Genomic DNA, 21,791 nt, shown 5'->3' on the forward strand with positions numbered 1-21,791 from the left:
TTAGGAATGACAGTAAAAAGTGATTTGATATCCATTGTTACCAACATAACATTTTCAAACATATTCATGTCATTCATCGTTGTAAGGCTAACAAGAAATCTTGAGCATCTCTAATATAACTTTTACTAAACTGCAGTAAGGGAACTAACTTCCTAGCCACATGTTTTGAAATGGCTGTTGTTATCCATCGTTTTCCAGAAACAATAGGTCTCATGGGCGGTCTTGTTATATTCTTATGCAGTTTAGGGAGTCCATAAATAAATGGAATAACCAGATTAGCTGTAAATAAATAGTCATAGTCATCTGGGCTTATACTGGCATCCATTAGTGATTCATACAGAAAAGTTTTCACCTTACAAATAATATTATTCACAGTTACATTGTTCACTAGTTCAGATGTCATAGAATCTGATAACAAATCATTCATCCATTCTATATATTGTTCAGTATCCATTATTACAATCATGCCCCCCTTATCTGCAGATTTAATAATAATATTATGATTGTTACATAAAGAAGCAAGGGCTTCCTGCTGAGCTTTAATCAAATTGTAGTACTTATTACCTTTCTGTTTTGTAAAAAATAACGGATATATATCCTGCTCACACATATCTAAAAATGCTTTTACATTGGGTGTACTCAGCGGTACAAAAGTATTAGAGCATTTTAATACATTTTCCAACTGCTGTTCATCTTTATACAATAACTTTAGTTCTAAATTTCTAGTTAATAGCTACAGTTAATGCTTCAGATAAATGTCCTGCTGCTGATGGTACAAAGGTTAAACCTTTTGCCAATACTTTAAGTTCATTCATATTTAGTTTATAGCTAGATAAATTCACTACATTGCCATGAAAAATATTCAAGTCTTTTTCTTTTTGTAGTTCATCCCTCCGCCTACCTTGTTTGATGTATTCAAATGCCTCTGTTGCTCTTCTTCCATTGAGCTCCCCTCTCTCTTGCGACTGTTGCTTCTCCCTCTGTTTTTCTCCCTGATGGCAACTGGTTGTTCCGAAGAGAAGCGACTCATCAGTAAAAAATTATTTAATTCGTTATTATGTTTTATTTCAATGTCTTTAGGTGCAGCACTGCTTACAGGTACTTCTCCATCTCTTATTTCAACCTGTAAAGCAGGTGGAAAGTAGTCCAAACAAGAAACAGCTTCACCACATTTTGCTGACACTATAGGAGTGGGTAGTGCTTGATCCAGCACTTCTATTAGTTCATTAGTTACATTTAGCTCACAGCCATTCTTTTCTGCTTGAGCTACGTCTCTTGTAGGTGGGGGATGTCTTAAAGGCTTGTTATGCAATTGGTTGACATTATTTGAATGATGTATTGCCATTGGCTGCTCTTTTGGCCTTTAAAAATATTACTAGTTTTAAAATCTTTTATGTCACGTACAAGTTTTCTTTTTTTAGTGGCAATTAGATTTCTTTTGAAGAGCTTTATTTGTTCCAGGACCTTATCATAGTCAGCAGCAATACATGAAAACAAATTAGAACTAGTGACAGTATTTTCTAGGTTAGTTATCTCAACAATCAGTTCCGTTTTATACTTAGAAAAAAATCAACTGCATATAATGTGCATTTAACCGCAAGTTCAGCTCTTGCCATTTTAATAAAATGTCTTCATATTTATTGCCATATGTTGGCATTAAACTTACTCTCAGTTCTCTTGGAGCAATACCAATTTGCAAATATGCATTAAAGCTCATTCTTTGCCACTGAAGTCTTTTATAATGTTCTGTTTTAAAATGCAGTTGTTTCAAAGTTGCCTGTATGCTATTCAGTTCAATCATCATTCAGTTATGAGAAGCACATTTTATTTTTAAATAAAATGCATTTTAGCTAAGCATATATATATATTTATGTGGGCACTTTAATAAGCTTAGAACATGTGATATTTAATTGGCTGCTATTAGGTATTTAAACTTGGAAAGACTGTGTGTCTTTAGATAATGATGAAGAGTTTTACTTGAAAGTTTTGTCGTGTAATAAAGACAACTGTGGTGGTCTTTCTGTTTTTACTTTTTTACATTGGTTTGGTGTTCTGGAAACCCTTCAACTTCAGGAGATTTATTTTTTGTGTTGTTTTAAACTCAATACTAAGAAATGCATAACTGTACCCATTGGGATGTCAACCATCCCAGCTAATTACCATTTTAATAATACAGCCCTGAAAGTCAATCTAGTGGTCAGGGATCTGGGTACCCACATAAACAGTAACCTTACTTTTGACCACCATTTGACCACAGTGGTGAGGAAATCCTTTTAGGTTGTGCAACTTATAAGTAATGGCATGGCATCTAGGTCCAAAGAGATCATTAACCCACTGTACTCATCCCTTATCAAAATAATCATAGAGTACAATACCCCCTTCAGTATGTACCTGACCAGGCACATGCAGCAACTAGAGCGACCTCAGAGATTTCTTACAAAATAAATATAAGGTGTAACAAACATGCCTTATTCAGAGACAGAGATAAAGCTTGGAAACACTGGCACAAAGATAAAAATCCTACCATACTACAAAACTATAGGCAACTCCGTAACCACATAAAAAAACAAAAACAAATAATCAAGGAGAAAAACAGAGTACTATCTAAAATTCCAGTCCAACAACAGAAATAATCCAAAAAGATTCTGGAAAGGCATCTACTCACTCCTAAACCCTGGCACTAAGACCAAACCCACTCCATTTACCAATAAAAACAATTCAGATATAGCCACCCTTTTCACCAACCACTTCATCAACACCATATCCAGCATTATATCCACTTTTACTCAACACCATACTGACTCAGACTCTTCTGCCACAACTACTTCACTTTCCCCCCTCCCTCCCAACATGGCTCTACTAACTTTTCCAACCCATGTACACCCTCCTTCTCCTTAAAACCTATTCCCATTACAACCATAAAACGCCGACTCATCAAGCTTAAACCTTGCTCTAATGCAGCAGATGGTCTACCCACAGACTTTCTAAGACTTGCTGCAAATGCTATTGCCTACCCTATTAGCATTCTGATAAACAGATCCATCCTTGAATCCTACATCCTAAGAACCAAAAACCGGCACATATTATACCCCTCCATAAAGGTGGCAACCCTACAAATCTCTCCAACTACAACTCTATCTCTATTTTCTCACCCCCTTCTAAGATTCTTGAAAAATGTATTCAGACTCAACTCCTTGAATTTTTCACCAACAGTCACAGGCTGTTTCCTCAACATGGATTCAGACCAGGTCACAGTACAAGGACAGACATCATTTCCTTCACAATCAATAAATCTAGGGACTCCAGTAAATATGCCTCTTCCATCTTAGACCTCTCTAAAGCATTTGATACCATTTCTCATCCCCTTCTTCTTAACCAACTCTCACTTACCGGACTATCCTCCCCTTCTCTTAACTGGTTTTCAAGCTATTTATCAAATAGACAACAAGCTGTTAATTGGAATTATTCCTTCTCCTCCTATCTCCCAAATCTCACAGGGGTGCCCCAAGGTTCCACATTGGGACCCCTACTTTTTAGCATCTTCATTAACAACCTCCACTTATCTCTCATTTATGACTCCCTTATTCAATACACTGATGATTCTACAGTCATTTGCACTGCTGATTCTATTCCCAAGCTACAACACATTGCTCATTTAGCTTTCTCTTCCATTAAAAACTGGCTTACTAAACAGCACCTGCTGCTCAGTCCTTATAAAACCAAACTACTACTTTTTACCCCTAAATCAGACACTCCAGTAGGCAAAATACAACTCTCTATACTCCCCTAAAATAAAACTCCTATAGAAATAGTTTCCAATAAGCTACTAGGCATTATAATTGATGACCACCTCAAATTTGTTCATGTTCATTACAATAGCAAAAAAACACACCAAAAATTGGGCTTGCTATATAGCCACAAGCAATTCCTTACCCTCTAGCCATCACCTACCCTCTGCCCTCTCTAACCTATGGTGCACCACTTCTTACAAACCTAATCTCCAGTCTAAAGTTCATACTAGAAACCTGCTACAATAAAATAGCTAATTTCGCAACAAACGCCCCATACTCTACCCACCATTGCATAGCATTACACTCTCTAAACTGGTTAGAATTACCACACTACCTCTCCTATATACAACTAATGACTGCACTCAAAATTTTATACAAAGGATAATTAGTGTCCCGCCCTCTCCTCCCTCTTCTCCAACTACCTACCCAACAGATCCTCGAGATCTGAAAATCAACAACTACTAGAAATTCATAAACCAAAACTCTCAGCAGGCCTTCTACAGGGCTGCCAAAACGTGGAACTCACTTCTTACAGCTCTCAGATCGGATCATAACATTACTACCTTTAAAACTTCCTTACATAACTACATTTCTTCCACATGGAGCTGCAACTGCTCCACATCCCCACTCTTCAAAACCTGGCCTCCTTCCTCTAACCTCACTCTCTTTTCTTGTCTATATTGCAGATACATAAACAAGAGTATTCTTGCCAGCTTCCCTAATGATGTGCTTTGTGAAATGATATATGCTATTTTGTTGATATTACAATTGTGTTTTATCTAACTGTATACTATCTCCTTGTTAAAAGTTACACTTTTGTTTTTCTTAAACTGTATACTGTTCTCCTTGTCAAAATGTTCTATGCTATTTTGCTGTATTGTTTCTGTATATAAATTTATGTATTTACCTGTTCAAGACTGTATACTGCATTATTCTGAACACCCAATCTTAATTTGTTAAGCTTGTAACACATTATTGGAGCTTTCACACCCCCCCCCCCCCCCCAGGCCTCCACTGAAAATTGGCTTACTTGGCCCAGTGGACTATACTGGTAATCAAATGCCAATAAATAAAATTATTCAAAGCACCGCCCTTTCCCTCTATGCAGTTTCCTATAGATTGCTGAGGGGTGATCTATGCCTAGCTTACAAGGCATACACAAACTCCACACTTACGAATATCCCACATATTCATAAATCAAAGAGTACAACAAATACAAGGCCTAGGGACCTGAAGTTTGTCTGTGACTTAAAGAGAGCATGCTGGAGAGATAGATATTTGTCTTAGAGACTGCCCCTCCTATGGATCAGGCTTTCCCTCCATATGAAGCTGAGTTGCTCTATTACCCAGTTTAAGCACAAACTCAAATAGTGAAACTGCCATACAACAACCTGAAAGCCATTCAAAATACCATTTATTAATATTTCCCTTTGGGAAAAACAAAGTACCCACAAATTATCACATAGACAGCAACCCACTGAGTACAGAAAAAGTAATCAGATACCTAGGGACCCAAGTCGACAGCGACCTCTCATTTGACACCCACATTGCCAAAGTGGTTAGAAAAACATTTTACTTTGCACACCTCATCATGAAGGGATTCACATCCAGATCCAAGGATGTCATTGTACCCCTATACTCCTCCCTCATCAGACCCATGATTGAGTACAATGCCCCATTTGGTATGTACCTCACCCGGCATTTGCAACAGCTGGAGAGACCACAAAAGTACCTCACCAAGAGGATCAAGGGTCTCCAACATATGTCTTATTCTGCCAGACTAAAGAAACCAGCTCTATTCAGTAGCATACCGCCTGCTCAGAGGTGATCTCTGCCTGATGTACAAGGCCATGTCAAATCAGGATCTGATGGACATGCTCCACCTCAAAAAATCCAAATCCATCAGGACCACGAGAGCTAAAGACTTAAACCTCGGCACAAGTATGAATAGGACATGCTGGAGGGATAGATTCATAACCCAGAGGCTTCCCATGCTTTGGAACAGGATCCCAGTTCATATTAGGCAGAGCCCCTTTTTAAACTATGAAGCGAAGGAAACCAATAAAAACAAGAAGCAGATAAAACTGAAATGTTTTACTGAGCGCTTTCGGTACTGAGCCCCTCACTGACTCTCTTCAAGAGAAATCCTGATGAGTGGATGGGAGATCGTAAGTTTACCCCAGGGGTCACATCTGTGTCACTGCTAGACAGGGGCACAGTAAACTAACTCTATTACATAAGGGGACCTTCATTGTGTCACTACTAGACAGAGGCACATTATTCTAAATTTATTCTGTACATTTTTGTACCATTTCATGGGTGGCAAAAGCCACATCACTATGGCTAGGCTTACAAATGCCCCAGGGCAGATAGCCTAGTACTAAACTATGAAACTATGAAACAACTAAATTAAGTGCTTTCGTCTGGATGTAACTAAGACTTCCTCAGAATCAATTAAATAATAAACTTTTTCATTTAAATTACTCTCGTGTGGATCACGTCATCATTCTGACCAATAGATCACACCTAATTACAACAAATCACGAACAAATAATAAAACAGTAAAAATAAGTCCGTAACACAGAAAAATATATAGATATAAAAGAATCACCTTATTAATATAAAAATATTCAACTTCTTATAAAAAAATGTTTCTACTTGACTGACTAAATAACATATCTCAGTTTAAGTATGCTAGATATGCATAACCGATCGTTCAAACCAGGGAACATATGTGCATTAAAAATAACCAGCCAAGTTAACTCCTTTTCTTCTAAATAATTGGTCCAAGGACCACCTCTAGGTTCATAGGTTGGTACTAGGCTATCAGCCCTAAGGCCTATGCAAGCCTAGCCATAACAATTCCCTGGAAATATTTTCCCACAATATTTACTTCTCTGGGCCCCTGTCTAGCAGGGCAACTGACATGATCCACGGGGTGAATTTCCTATCTCCCATCCAATCATCAAGGTTCCTTTTGAAGAGGGCCAATGAGGCGCTCTGCTTGACATGTATGGGCAGTCTATTCCAGAGTATGGGGAGTCTCTGGGTCAGGAACCTATCCCTCCAGCATGTTTTGTTCATTGTGATGATAAGGTTTAGATCCCTGGAGCGTGTCTGAGGGATTGGGATTTCTTTATGTGGAGCATGTTCAACATCTCAGGGTTTGACATGGCCTTGTATGTTAAGCAGAGATTGCCTCTGAATAGACGATATGCCACAGAGTATAGCTGGAGTTTTTTTTAGACGGTCAGCATATGGCATCTGCTTAAGGCCTGTGATTCTTTTAGTGAGGTATTTCTGTGGCCTTTCCAGTTGTTGCAGATGTCTTGTGAGGTACATACCAAATGGGGCATTATACTCTATAATGGGTCTAATGAGGGATGAGTACAGTGGGACAATTACCTCTTTTTTTCTGGATGAAAAGCCCTTAGTGATGAGGTGTGCCACGTAAAAGGATTTCCTGACTGTTGTGGTGATGTGGTTATCGAAAGTGAGACCACTGTCCATTTGTGTCCCCAAGTCTCTCATCACACTTTCAATGTTTAGTGTCCTGCCACCTATGTGGTAGTTCATGGGTACATGTTTTTTTCCAAAGGGGATAACTATACATTTCTTGGCATTAAGCTTGAGCCCATGGCTCTGGCACCAGGCATCTGTTTCTGTAAGGCCCTTTTGTAGAATATCCACATCATTTGGGGATTCAATAATGGCTCCCAGTTTGCAGTCATCTGCAAACATTGTTAGCCAGAGTCCCTTAGTGTTGGCCTGTACTTCAGAGAAGTAGATGCCAAACAAGAGTGGTCCCAGGACTGAACCCTGAGGTACTCCACTTGTCACTTGTCTGGAGCTGGATTTGGAATCAGCTACTTTTACAGTCTGGGTTCTGTCAGTAAGTTAGTTGGCAACCCATTGAGTGACGTAGGGATTTATGCCCAGTTTAGTAAGTTTATCTATGATTCCATTATGATCCATATCTATGAGGGCTTTTATAAATTATCTCCACACCATAAAATAAAAAATAATGTTTAGGAAAATTAGTTATATGCTTAAATAAGGCATTGTTCTGTCTTTCATGCCTGATATCATACCATGAAAAGAATAACAAACAGAGATGGCTTTAGAAATCCAAGAAGAAATAGATTGCTTGGACACAACCATTCCTAAAGACCTAGGATGAAAAGAACCAAAAAGCTGATCAGATTTACAAAAAGTTTTAGTCTTATCCTGTGCACATCCAAAGTGTGCAGGACCTTTTCCCTGGCAGATTGTGGAGAAGGGAAAAAAGTGGGCAAATGAATAGACTGATTAAGGGACAAGTCATTCATCATGTTGGGCATAAAAGAAGTATTAGTGCAAAGGGACACCCTGTCCTTATGAAACACCAAAAAGGAGGACAAGCTATAAGGGCTTGAAACTCACACACCCATCTGTCAGAAATAAGAGCTAACAGAAGTACAGTCTTAGAAGAGCAATGTTGCAAGGAAGCTGAAGCTGCAGGATCAAAGGGACCCTAGGTCAATTTTCCTAAAACAAAATTAAGATCCCACAGAGGCAGAGTAGGCCTAATATGAGGATGCCTTTACGGAATCGTTTAGATTTAAATCTAGAAGCTAAAGGAGATGATAAAGGCAGACAAGCAGAAATAGCTGCTAAGTGGGCTTTAACAGAAAAATAAGCCAACCCAGCATTGACTAGTTCACCCAGATAAGACAGGGAACCAAAGGAATATCCACAGAAAGTGCGTCCAGGTTACAAGAAAGACACCAAACAGAAAACCTCTTCCATTTGTTTAAGTAGGATTTCCTAGTAGTGGGTTTCCTGGCCTCCTGTAGGACTCTAAGCACATCCTCAGAAAAAAAGGTGTCTATGTGGAATCAAAATCCTACCACACTGTCAGTTGAAGAGTGGACAGATGGGGATGGATGAGAGATCCCTTGTCTTGTGTGAGAAGGTCCACCCTGCGAGTTAACTTGTGATGACTGCCCTTGGCTAAATGCATTAGAAGAGGGGAACCAATGCGGTCTTGTTCAAAAGGGAGTCACCAAAAAGATTTTGGCAGCATCCTGTTGTATTCTGAACAGGACTTTTGGAATGAGGGTAAGGGGTGGAAAAGCATAAAGAAACATCCCCTTCCAAGAAATAGAGAGGGCGTCCACCTTCCAAACTAGAAGACATGGGATGCTGACACAAAATAGAGGAAGTTGTGTGTTCAGATGGGAGGCAAAAAGATCCATTTTAGGAGTACCCCACTGGTGGACAATGTTCAGAAACACATCCCTGTGAAGCATCCATTCATGGGATTGAGTTATGGACCCACTCACAGAGTCTTCCACAATGATTTGACCTGAAGGAATATAAACTGCCTAAACAGTCACTTGATACTGGATAGCTAGCTCCCACACTAAGAGTGCCAACTGGCAAAGATGAAAATACCTTGCCCCCCCCCCGGTTGGTTGATATACCACACTACTGTGGTATTGTCTATAAACACCTTGAGATGGCCTGTGGAGAGAACAGGAGGAAAGACCAGCAGAAGAGCTCTCATCTCCTTGATGTTGATGTGTTTTTTTTTTTGGTTGATGAGGCAACCAGACTCCCTGCACCTTCAGGGAGCCTAAAGCTGCTCTCCATCACATGCCTGAAGAGCCTGTGAACAGCTCCCAAGAGGGAAGAGGTAGATTAAAATGGAGCCCTGAATTGATAGTCAACTGCTGAATACACCACTAAAACTGCTGCTTGAGACATGGAAGAAGAGGAACTAAAAATTTGAGGAGATGAGAATGCTGAAGACAAACTGACTTTAAAAGCCACTGAAGTTTTCTCATGTGGAGTTTGGCAAAAGGAAGCATAGGAATGGTGGAAGCCATGAACACCAGAGCTCTCTGAAATTCCCTTGCTGTCACTGAAGTCAGAGGAAGAAGAGGATGAAAAAAAAGGAAATGAGAGTTATGGCCTTGGGAGGAGACAGGGATGCCAGCAGAGCAGGCCTAATATGAGGATCCTGCACCCCAGAAAAATATGATCCCGAGAAGGAGTCAGAAAGGAATTTTTGAAATTTATAGTGAACCCCAGGCTCTGCATAAGGAAGACTGCAAAATGAAGATTTTCCAAAAAGGTCTCTGGAGAAAATGCCTGAAACAGGAGGTCTCCAAGTAGGAAAAAAAAGAATTCAATCACCCTCAGTCTCCAAAAACCAATCACAGGAGTGAGGCATTTGGTGAATACCCCTGGGGCTGTACAAAGGTCAAAGGGCAAATCACAGAATTGAAAATGCTGCGAAGAAACAGAGAAATTTAAAAAAATTGTAAAAAGGGGATGAATTGGGATAAGACGATAAGCATCCTTGAGATCCAGACACACCAGATAAGCCTGAGGAAGCAGACCATAAAGTACCCTAGAGGATAATGTGCAGAACCCAGGAATCCCGAGTAATCTTTAACCAAGGAGAAGGGGAAAGATGAAGAGAAAGAGGAATCTGGCTGAGAAGAAGAGGATAGTCAGGCAGCACCTGGTTTGTTAGTAAAAGGAGAATTATGTGGTACAGAAGTTTGAATATTTTAGCAGGAGAAACCTGCTTCCTACCCTTGTTACCCTTGGGGGGGGGGGTAAGACTGCCTATGAACAAAGGCTGACTTACTGAAGAAATTCCTCTGAAATTTAGGCCCAGGAAAAACAAAAACATGCTTAAGTTTCTGAAAGGCATTGCCCTTATCCTGAATAGACAAACAAGTCAGCAGCAGCTTCACCAAATAAGTGTTTGTTGTCCAGAGAAGCATCCATCAACTTAGCCTTAATATCATCAGGCAAAGGTTGGAGCCAAAGCCAGGAATATCTCCTCATCATAGAACCAAAGGCAACAGCCTTAAAAGAAGCATCTGCTGCATGATAACTACACTTAATAGAATGGCGAGCCACCTGGGACGAAGTCCCTAGCAGAGAAAGAACAAGTCTTCCCTTCAGAGTCTAGGAGATAAGAAATTACCTGGGAAAGAAGAGCCAAAATGTACCTGGACATATGGGTCTGCTAATTAACTGCCCTAAAAGCTAAGGTAGCAGAGGTATAAACCTTCTTACCTAGCCTTTACACAGTTCTGCTATCTTTATCAGACTGAAGTAACTTGGTAGAAGGCAGCAAATGAGATGGCTTGTCAGAAGCTAGAGGCACCACAGAAGGGCCAGCAGAAGGACACCTATAAAGAAATTTACAGTCCTCATGCACCCTATATAACCTATAAGGTTTCTTGTGGGCAGAGGGCTGGGAATTTGGAGCCTTAGATGCAGTAGAAAAGACATCCAATAAGGCAGTCAAAGCAGGAGCTTGTAATACATTTTCTGAACCTCAGAAACCTGGGCACAATCATTTTTAAAAAATTCCATCATTGTGGAGATAGTATACCCAAAAGAAATTTCCTCAAAAGGAGTGTCAGGACTAGTAGATTCCTCTTCCTCAGACCCATATAGTTTAAAGGAGAGAGAATCTGAGATGAATCAGCAAGGGATTCCTAATCTGAATCTACCTACTCCTCAGAGGAATCCTGTCCCCTGGGTCTTTTAAGGGGAGTGGCAGTCCAAAGGGGTGCTGAAACAGAGAACCCATGAGGAGATTTCAAAGCCAAAGCATTAAACAAACCCTAAACAAAATTCTGCCATTCACTCTGCAGGTCCTTAGGAGCTGGAGAAATATGCTTAGTCCTATGCTTTTTCTTCAAGGGGATGTCCACCTTATAAAACTTAGAAGACTCCGATCCTGGATGGCTCTCAATAATGGTAGTCAGGACTTTCTTCCTGAGAAAAATCTATGGAACACCTCTAGCCCATGGAAATAATCAGCTGCGGTTCTCCTTGAATGTCCAAAGTGGATGTCTGCAAGCCCTCCAAGGATGTGCATATGGTGGATCCACACCAGCCTCTGAAAGGGTTATGGAAGAAAAATCCAATGGCGGAGGTGGACAAAGCTCCAGGCTTTCACTTGCCTTGGGAGAAACATCTGGTGAAGGCTGCATCACAGAAGAATCAGACCTAGGCTTCTTGGCCTTCTTCTTCATGGACAGCTCTGCTTTGTGGAAGGAAGCTCCTTCCATACTGTCTTTAACTATAAGCTTAAGATGTTGATTCTCCAAATACAAGGCCAAGGAAGAAAGCTGACTATGGAGTTTCTTTGGAACAAAGGCCTGACAAACTGAACAGGACATATGATCATGGGAAACACTAAGACAAAATAAGCACTGGTCATAATGGTCTGTATGGGGAGCTATCTCTCATACTGGCATTTACCTTTCTTGGATGACATGAAACCTCAAAAGATAAGATCAGTAAATGCCTAAAGGGCACTTATCTGAAATGGCTTGGTGAACCACCAACGGAACAGATGTTTAGACTGACATTCAAGAGATGTTCGGACTGGTTGAAAAGAAGATCTGAGGATGGTACATCCAAATGTCACCTTTATGCCCTACATTATGTAAGGAGCATACATGTGGCGTACGGCATACCTTAAAGCAACCTAAAGGCTTTGGTATACTTGCTGGATTTCAGGCCACCCTTGGCAGAGAATACCTATTGTAAAGAATATTTCAACAGTGAAATGGAAGGACATCCTATGACTATTAAATTATGCCAGATACCACTGAAAAAATTCTTTGGCTACCATCACAGCAGATGAGTTACTCTTTTAGTACACAATAAACTTTCTCAGTCATTCTCAAATCAAAGAGGGCATTGCAAGGCCATTTTAGGCCTTTTTTACTCTTTTCTATTTACATCTATTTCAGTCTACCTACTACAACTATCTGCAATGCTGATCTGTAGGCAGACCATCTTAACGTACTCAGGCCTGGTTCAGTCTACATCAAATACAAGCAATCTACTACTAGCTGATCTTTCACCCATTTTGCATGTATTCAATAACAGAAGACTGGTCATCAACTTACAAAAAAGCAAATATATGCCTTTAAACACTGCAATCAGAAGAAGAAAAGTATCAACCAGATGGTTTGTTGAATGACCCTCGGTAGGGCTCCTTAATACTGCCCAACCATTTAAATAATGAGTAACTTAAGATCCTAGCTTAACCTTTTCCTTTCACAGAGATTTCACAAAAACTACACACTCTGCTGTGTGTCTCACATTTTCTTGAATATGAAGTCTAAACGACGGGTCTATATTAAATCAGCGAAAGCTTAAAAAAAGCAAACACTGATTTATCGACCCCATGCAAGTGAAAACTTACAATCTTGAACACTTAGAACAGCGATTTTTTTTTTCCCAGGGAAAAAAAATCGCTGTTCCAAATAAAAAAAAAAAAAAAAACTTTAAAACATTACATAAAGTGGGGGACTTTGCCCCCCCCCAATGTGGGGGGCTGTGCCCCCCACACACCCCTACTTAAATATACCAACTCTGAGATCACACTACAGTGACAAAAACGGCAAAATAACGACGGCGGCCAAGCGATTTCTTTCCCAGGGAAAGAATTTGCTTATATGCTGTTTCGGTATTTTGCCGTTTCGTGCTTTCAAGTTCAATCAAGACGCATTCAAAATAATGCGTCTTCGATCATATAATAGGGAACCTAAACAACCCTAAACAGAAATGTATAATACAGATTCGTGAATATGACCTACTTCTAAAAAAAATCCTATACCAATCTTATCAAGCTACAGCAGAGACACACAGTAGAGAGTGTAGTTTTTGTGAAATCTCTGTGAAAGGAAAAGATTAAGCTAGGATCTTAAGTTACTTGGGTTTGTAAAAGGCAGATCATGTCTCCTAAACCTGATAGACTCTTTGAAGCAGTTACCAAAGCCGTAGACAAGGGTAAGGTGGTTCACACAACCTAGCTAGATCTTGCCAAGGCATTCGACACCATCCCCCCACTATGGAATTATAGATAAACTCACTAAACTAGGTATAAATCCCTATGTCACAAGATGGGTTGCCAACTGGCTCACTGACAGAACCCACACTGTAAAAGTAGCAAACTCCAAATCCGACTTCAGACCAGTGACAAGTGGAGTACCACAGGGTTCAGTCCTGGGTCCTCTCCTGTTTGGTATCTACTTCTCTGAAGTACAGGCTAACACAGAAGGTCTTTGGCTAACGAAGTTCGCAGATGACTGCAAACTAGGAGCCATAATCGAAACTCCTAATGATGTGGACATCCTACAAAAGGGCCTCACTGAGACAGATGCCTGGTGTCAAAGCCATGGCCTCAAGCTCAATGTCAAAAAGTGCATTGTCATCCCCTTTGGTAAAAACTCTGTGCCCATGAACTACAACATAGGCGGTAGTATACTTAACACCGAAAGTGTGATAAGAGACCTTGGGACACAGGTGGACAGTAATCTCTCCTTTGATAATCACATCACCACAGTAGTCAGGAAATCCTTCTACGTGGCACACCTCATCACAAAAGGTTTCTCATCCAGAAAAAAAGAGGTCATTATTCCCCTATACTCATCACTCATTAGACCCCATTATAGAGTACAATGCCCCTTTTGGTATGTACCTCATAAGACATCTACAACAACTGGAAAGGTCGCAGAAATACCTCACAAAGAGGATTATCGGCCTCAAACAGACACCCTTCTCAGACCTGTCTCAAAAAACTCCAGCTTTACTCGGTCACATATCGCCTACTCAGAGGTGATCTCTGCCTAACATACAAAGCTATGTCAAACCCAGAGCTGTTGGACATGCTCCACTTAAAGAAATCCCAATCCCTCTAAGCTACATGCTCTAGGGACCTAAACCTTGTCACTACAATAAACAGAACATGACGGAGGGATAGATTCTTGTCCCAGAGACTTCCCATACTCTGGAACAAACTACCTATCTATATCAAACAAAGCTCCTCATTAGCACTCTTCAAGAAAAATCTTGATGATTGGATGGGAGATAGGAAATTCACCCCAGGGATCACTTCTGTGACTCTGCTCGACAGTGGCACAGGAAAATAATTTTCTTGGGTGGCAAAAGCCAGGGTACCTTTTTGGCTGGGCTTGTATAGACCCCAGGGCCAATAGCCTAGTACCTAGCTATGAACCTATAAAGAACAAGTTAAGACCTGTATTGTTTCATTTAGAGTCTTTGCAGAAGACAAGAGAAGCAGCATGTTTCCTAATAAAGCTTCAGTTATTTCTTCTCATCCGCCCTTTGATCTAGAAACAGTTGCACATGTGGCACTGATGCACCATAAGACACACTCTTATCATTCCAGCATGTATCTAGGGTCTGCATTATAACATGGTTGTCTCCCAAGAGATCTTAACTTCCCAACATTTCCTACTTTTTGGAAGCAGAACTTTCTCCATTTAAGGCCTTATAATTTGGAATGATATTCCTTTAGGAACCTTTCCACCCTACTTAGTTTCCTTATTGCAGTAAAGAAATAACATTTTAAATTAATTCCATGATGTACATGCTTAGGGGTCATCTACATGACCCCCGCAATCATGTCATCCTTAAAATCCGTCAGAGATACCAAATATTCCTCTGATGCCAGCAGTTCAACTTACAGAAATTTCCCAGGCTGGCATTTATACTTAGACTTTTTTCTTTCCTCTCCTTTATAGGTAATGGGCTTATCTATAGTACTGGGTAATTTGAGATACTTAATATATTACTACAGTTTCTGAAGTAAGTACATCATACTGCTTTGCCCAATTAAAAATAAGTTGATTTACTCTTGTGTTTTAGCACTAATACGATACTTTGCTTTTTTTGTTACCTGAACACTAATGTAATTTATATTATCTAGACAGCAAAATAAAAAACTAACCACCAAGGGATAAGTGCTCCGAAGCCAGTCACAAAGCAAAATGTAAAATAGATAAATAAATACGCTTAGGAACAACCCAGCACGAAACAAAGTTTCCAGCATGAAATAAAGTTCCAGCTTCAGTTGACTAGCGATCCAGTGATAAAAATATAATAGTATACAAGAATGACTCATTCCAAATAGAACAGGATATCTTTAATTCAGGCACATATAAGAGGTTAGGTAAGTGCTTTCGCCAAAAGGCTTTCTCAAACCATTAGCAAACAAATAGTAAAATCATTGGCTGTCTTATATATAAAAAACAGTTAATTGAATAATCAATTTCAATGACATCACCACAAATCTTAAAGTCATAAGCTAGGTGAGACAGGCATATACCAGGACATATTAAATACAAAGATATTAGCATCTATATTAAGTCAAGCTTAAAAATAACACTCACATAAAATTCAAATAAAACATATATACATAATTATATAAAAATCATTAATATTTAGAATGCACTTTGAACATCAAATATATAAAAAATATACTGAATCTATTTAACTACTAATTTAACCATGGCCAAGAGATTTGAACATATCGTGGAATTACATACACCCCCACCCAGGGAAAACCACCTATCAGGCTCGGTTTTTGAGCTGTGTGACTGGAGATTCGAATCCATTACTTGCGTATGTGGTAGTGCATACAGGAAATGAGAATGTGCATGACGCGGTTGATTATAATGCGTTGAATGAAGCTTTTGCTTCGTTGGAAACACTCTTCCTGAAACTTAAACGATTACAGATGCAACGCTATCATTTTGAAGTGTGCATTCACAAGAAGATAATACCAAGAGGGCTTTGAGTACTGAAAATGCCAACGACTGGAACTTTATATCCAGAACTTCTCTATCGCTGGCAACAGTTGAATACCCAGGTGAGCCTGAATTATATGTCCTTGTTAAATGAATTCTTTTCACCAGAAGAAGTTAAACTTAAAGATATTATTAAAAAACAACAAAATTACATAATAGACAAATTTCCAACTGCAGAAGTAGAGCGAATGGTAGAACGTCTACTTGATAGCGTGTTCCTGTTTGAGAAACAGCTTCTTGAGCAAAAGAAGCATAAGCTGGAACAAGACATTTTTGATTTTTCAAATGGTCAAGTCTTTACTTGGCTTTGTAAGTCTAACAGCAGGCAAAATCAAGTAAATGGGGACAGTAGATTTGTGCGAACTCCTATAGCTACCGTTCCAAATATGAACACTTCTGTTGTTGATATAAATAATACGAACAGTAATAATGTTGATATCGATGTGAATACTCATAGGAATGAATTTGTTAATATTCATAGCAATGAATCTGTTAATATCTCTGATGCTTCTAATGCTTTGATCTCAGTAGATTATGCTAATACTGCTGTAGTTAGTAACCATATAAGATCCAGTCAGAATAATAATATTATAGATTCAGATGTGAATAGCTCACATTCTAGCTGCAATCTGCCTACCTCTGCTAATACTGAATTAGTAGTTAGGCCCAAAGTATCATCTTCCATCAGTGGTCTGAACCTGATACATCCTCCCCCCTTTCCCTATTACCAACATCCCCAGAAGGGGAAAGAGTCGCTCTATGAGCAGAGAAAGACAAAAAGGAAAGCATCTGGTGGAGAACAGAAAGGACCCACTCTGAAGAAAATGTGGGAGAAATTAACACCAGCATAGTATGGAATATTTCCCATAGTCCCCTAGATAAAGAAGAAAGCCAACTGTTGAATAAGGGACTATCGTTCATACCCACTACACATAGTGACATGACAGATATTATTTTAGACACTAAATAATAAATGTACAGCTGAAGTTAATGTTTAAGAATGAAGCTATTAAACCTGTAGGTCAATGTTTTTCTAAACCAAGTACATTTATTCCTAACTATCACCCTTTACTTGATGCATTTAGTAAAATGGTAGAAGAAGATGTCTATAATATGTGTATCTACTCTTATACACAAAAGAAAGGTAATTTAACTTATAGACAGAAATTAGCACTGAATGGATTGAAAAATGATAGAAATATTATTATTAGGTCAGCCGACAAAGGCGGACCAATAGTAATTATGGCTGCGGTTAGATATAACAGACTTATGCACGATATGTTAGATGAGAAGAGATTTGATATGTCTATTTCTTTGCGAGATGTCCAAGACCATATTAAACAGGTCTATGACATTTAGAGAACTTAAAGCAAAATGAAATTATTACTGGAGAGTTGTTTAACTTTTTCTGGGTAGAGTACCCTTTCCTACCAATTATTCAAGGTTTACCGAAGATACTCAAGGACCCAACCCATCCCCTGATGAGACCGATAGTTGCAGGCAGAGGTTGGATCACCAAACCTATTTCAGTTTTTATTGAGAAGTCTTTAAGGCCCTTAGCAGATAAGAATCAATTTATTCTTAAAGACACAAAACAATTCTTGCTAGACGTTTATGCAAGAATGGTCTCAGTAGAAGATACTACTTCTTATTTCCTAGTGACACTAGATGTTAAATCATTGTTTACGGTCATTTCCAATCAAACAGGTATACAGAACATATACAAATATCTTATACAATATTCTGAATTTACTTCTACTAAGGCAGAGCTGTTATGTTCATTATTAAAAATAGTATTAGAAAATAATGTCTTTGTATTTAACAATGAAATGTTCAAACAGAAAGATGGCATGGCTTTGGGCACATCTTGTGCCAGTAGCTACGCCAACTTGGTTATGGCTATGTGGGAAAGAGAACATTTATTCCCGCTACCAAGCTATCAGAAATTTGTGATCTTCTACAAACGTTTTGTAGATGATCTCTTTCTTTTATGGACAGACAGCAAAATTGAATTGTATATGTTTTTTTGATGAAATTAATTTACTTACAGATTATCTAAAATTTACAGTAGAGGAATCCACTTGTAAGATAAATTTTCTGGATGTCGATATAGAGAGGCTGAATAATGGCAAACTTAAGACTGGAGTGTACAGGAAGCCTTGTTATAGGAACACCCTTTTACATAGGAGTATGCATCCGAGGTTTGTCTTTAAAAAAATCATAGGAGGACAAGCTATTAGAGCTTCAAGGCTTAATCCAACACAAGAAGAGTATGACCAAGAACTTATAGATCTTAAAAAGAGACGGTTAGATAGATCATATAATGAACAGGACATACATGACAGCTATCGAAGTATTGAACAATACAGAAGTGAGAGAGCATCCCCATATTCTCTGACTCTGGTAGAGATATGTATTCTGGATGCCATAGTTCTGGGAATATGGGTAATGAAGTGAAGGTTATGCAGAAATTCTCTATGTTTTATACAAATGACTTTAAAGATGTTAGAGAAATTATTTATAAACATTGGAAGGTCTTGACTACTGATCCATCAATTAAAGAAATAGTAGGTGAGAACCCACAATTTCTATTTAAAAATAAGAAGAATTTGCATAGAATATTATGCTACCCTAATATGCTGGAAACCTCAAATAGTTCTCGTAGAAATGGTACATTCCCATGTAACAATTGTAATTTTTGTTCTCATATTTATAACTATAATATGTTTGTCCAGCCAGTCACATCACAATGCTTCCAGTTCGAGGTAGTAGCTAATTGTAATACTGAACATGTAGTTTATTTGGCATTGTGTACAAGTTGTCCTGCATTCTATGTAGGTAAAACTGATAGAAGGCTCAGAGATCAGATAAGAGAACACCTATACCAAATACGTATCTGATCTAGTACCAATGCCTTATCTAAACATGTTCTTGAGACTGGTATTGAACATACATTTCGATTCATGGTTCTTCAGGTGGACATTCATAGTACTAGGGGAGGGGATATCAGAAATTATATGGAAAGAATAAAAATTAAATGGATTATCAAATTCAAAGCACATGTTAATCCAGGCTTGAATGATAAAATTCCATTAAAGCCTGTTTTGAAAAATGGGAAATTAGTAGTTAAATAGATTCAGTATATTTTTTATGTATTTGATGTTCAGAGTGCATTCTAAATATTAATGATTTTTATATAATTATATATATATATATATATATATATATATATATATATATATATATATATATATATATATATTCCATTTGAATTTTATGTGAGTGTTATTTTTAAGCTTGACTTAATATAGATGCTAATATCTTTGTATCTAATATGTCCTAGTATACGCCTGTCTCACCTAGCTTATGACTTTAAGATTTGTGGTGATGTCATTGAAATTAATTATTCAGTTAACTGTTTTTTATATATAAGACAGCCAATGATTTTACTATTTGTTTGCTAATGGTTTGAGAAAGCCTTTTGGCGAAAGCGCTTACCTAACCTCTTATATGTGCCTAAATTAAATATATCCTGTTCTATTTGGAACGAGTCATTCTTGTATACTATTATATTTTTATCACTGGATTGCTATTCAACTGATGCTGGAAACTTTATTTCATGCTGGAAACTTCGTTTTGTGCTGGATTGCTCCTAAGCGTATTTATTTATCTATTTTAATTTATATTATCTGTTTTAAATAAGTTATAGATAAAAGGGGCCTACTGTGGTACAGCCTACTAACCTTCTTAAAATAGAACCAACAAAATAAATAATGAAGCAGGTTAAAGTCTGAGGGAGGAAATTGGGCAAAATCATAGGCATGTTCTTCCAAAATGGCATAGAAACCTCAGGAAATCGAAGAAGTTGTAGAAGGATGAAGAACAACTTAAAACAAGATCAAAACCTCTGATTATAATACTGATGCTCCTTGTACAACTTTAAGTCAAATATATAGGTTCATAGGTTCATACTAGGCTATCTGCCCTAGGGCATTTATAAGCCTAGCCAGAGTTGTGTGGCTTTCACCACCCCTTAGGTTGAAGAATACTATACCCATTAGTTTGCCGTGCCTCTGTCCAGCAGTGATACAGAGATGATCCCCGGGGTAAACCTATGATCTCCCATACACTGGTCAAGATTCCTCTTGAACAGAGCCAGTGAGGTGCTCTGTCTCACATGGACCGGGATTCTGTTCCACAGCATAGGAAGTCTCTGGGTGATGAATCTGTCCCTCCAGCACATCCTATTTATATCCGTGTTTAGGTTTAAGTCTCTTGCTCTTGTGGCTCTGGTGGATTTGGATTTTTTGAGGTGGAGCATGTCCATTAATTCCGGTTTGGACATGGCCTTGTATGTCAGGCACAGGTCACCTCTGAGCAGATGGTATGCGACTGAATAGAGCTGGAGTTTCTTCATTCGGGCAGCATATGGCATATTTTTGAGCCCCTTTATCCTTTTGGTGAGGAACTTTTGGGGTCTTTCCAATTGCTGCAGGTGTCGGGTAAGATACATTCCGAATGGGGCATTGTACTCAATCATTGGTCTGATAAGTGAAGAGTACAGGGGAACAATGACCTCCCTTGATCTGGATGTGAATCCCTTCATAATCAGGTGGGCAATGTAGAAGGTCCTCCTAACTACTTTGGCAATGCGAGAGTCAAAAGAAAGGTTACTGTCAACTTGGGTCCCCAGGTCCCTGATAACCTCTTCTGTGCTTAATGGATTGCCACCTATGTGGTAACTTGGGGTTACCTTGTTTTTACCAAAGGGTATGACTATACATTTTTTGGCGTTTAGCTTAAGGCCATGGCTCTGGCACCAGTTATCCGTTTCTATGAGACCTCTCTGAAGGATATCTGTGTCTGATAGATTTTCAACTATGGTGCCCAGTTTGCAGTCATCTGCAAACTTTGTCAGCCACAATCCTCCTATGTTTGCCTGCACTTCTGAAAAGTAGATGCCGAACAAGAGGGGGCCCAGGACTGAGCCCTGTGGAACACCGCTTATGACCGGCTTGGAGTCTGACATGGCACCAGCAACTCTAACCCTGTGGGTTCTGTCCTTGAGCCAGTTTGCAACCCATCTTGTGACATATGGGTTTACATTTAAGCTGGTGAGCTTTTCTATGATACCCGAGTGGGGTATTGTGTCGAAAGCTTTTGCAAGGTCAAGGTAGGCTGTGTGAACTGCCTTACCCTCATCAATAGCCTTGGTGACTGTTTCAAAAAAGTCGACCAAGTTCAAGAGGCATGATCTGCCCTTGACAAAGCCGAATTGGGTAGGATCCAATGCCTGTAGGTCCCCTATGTCTTTATTTATTAGTTCCATTATGATCCTCTCCATAGCTTTGCAGACCCG

At 39.0% G+C, this 21,791-nt stretch overlaps 1 pseudogene; it reads left to right on the forward strand.

The window, feature by feature from the left end:
• The window catches only part of LOC122810580, a 142,087-nt pseudogene that overhangs the window by 15,264 nt on the left and 105,032 nt on the right, over positions 1 to 21,791 (forward strand).

Source organism: Protopterus annectens, chromosome 9.part0 (assembly GCF_019279795.1).
Source record: "Protopterus annectens isolate FY-2018-M chromosome 9.part0, PAN1.0, whole genome shotgun sequence".
NCBI classification, from domain to species: domain Eukaryota; kingdom Metazoa; phylum Chordata; order Ceratodontiformes; family Protopteridae; genus Protopterus; species Protopterus annectens.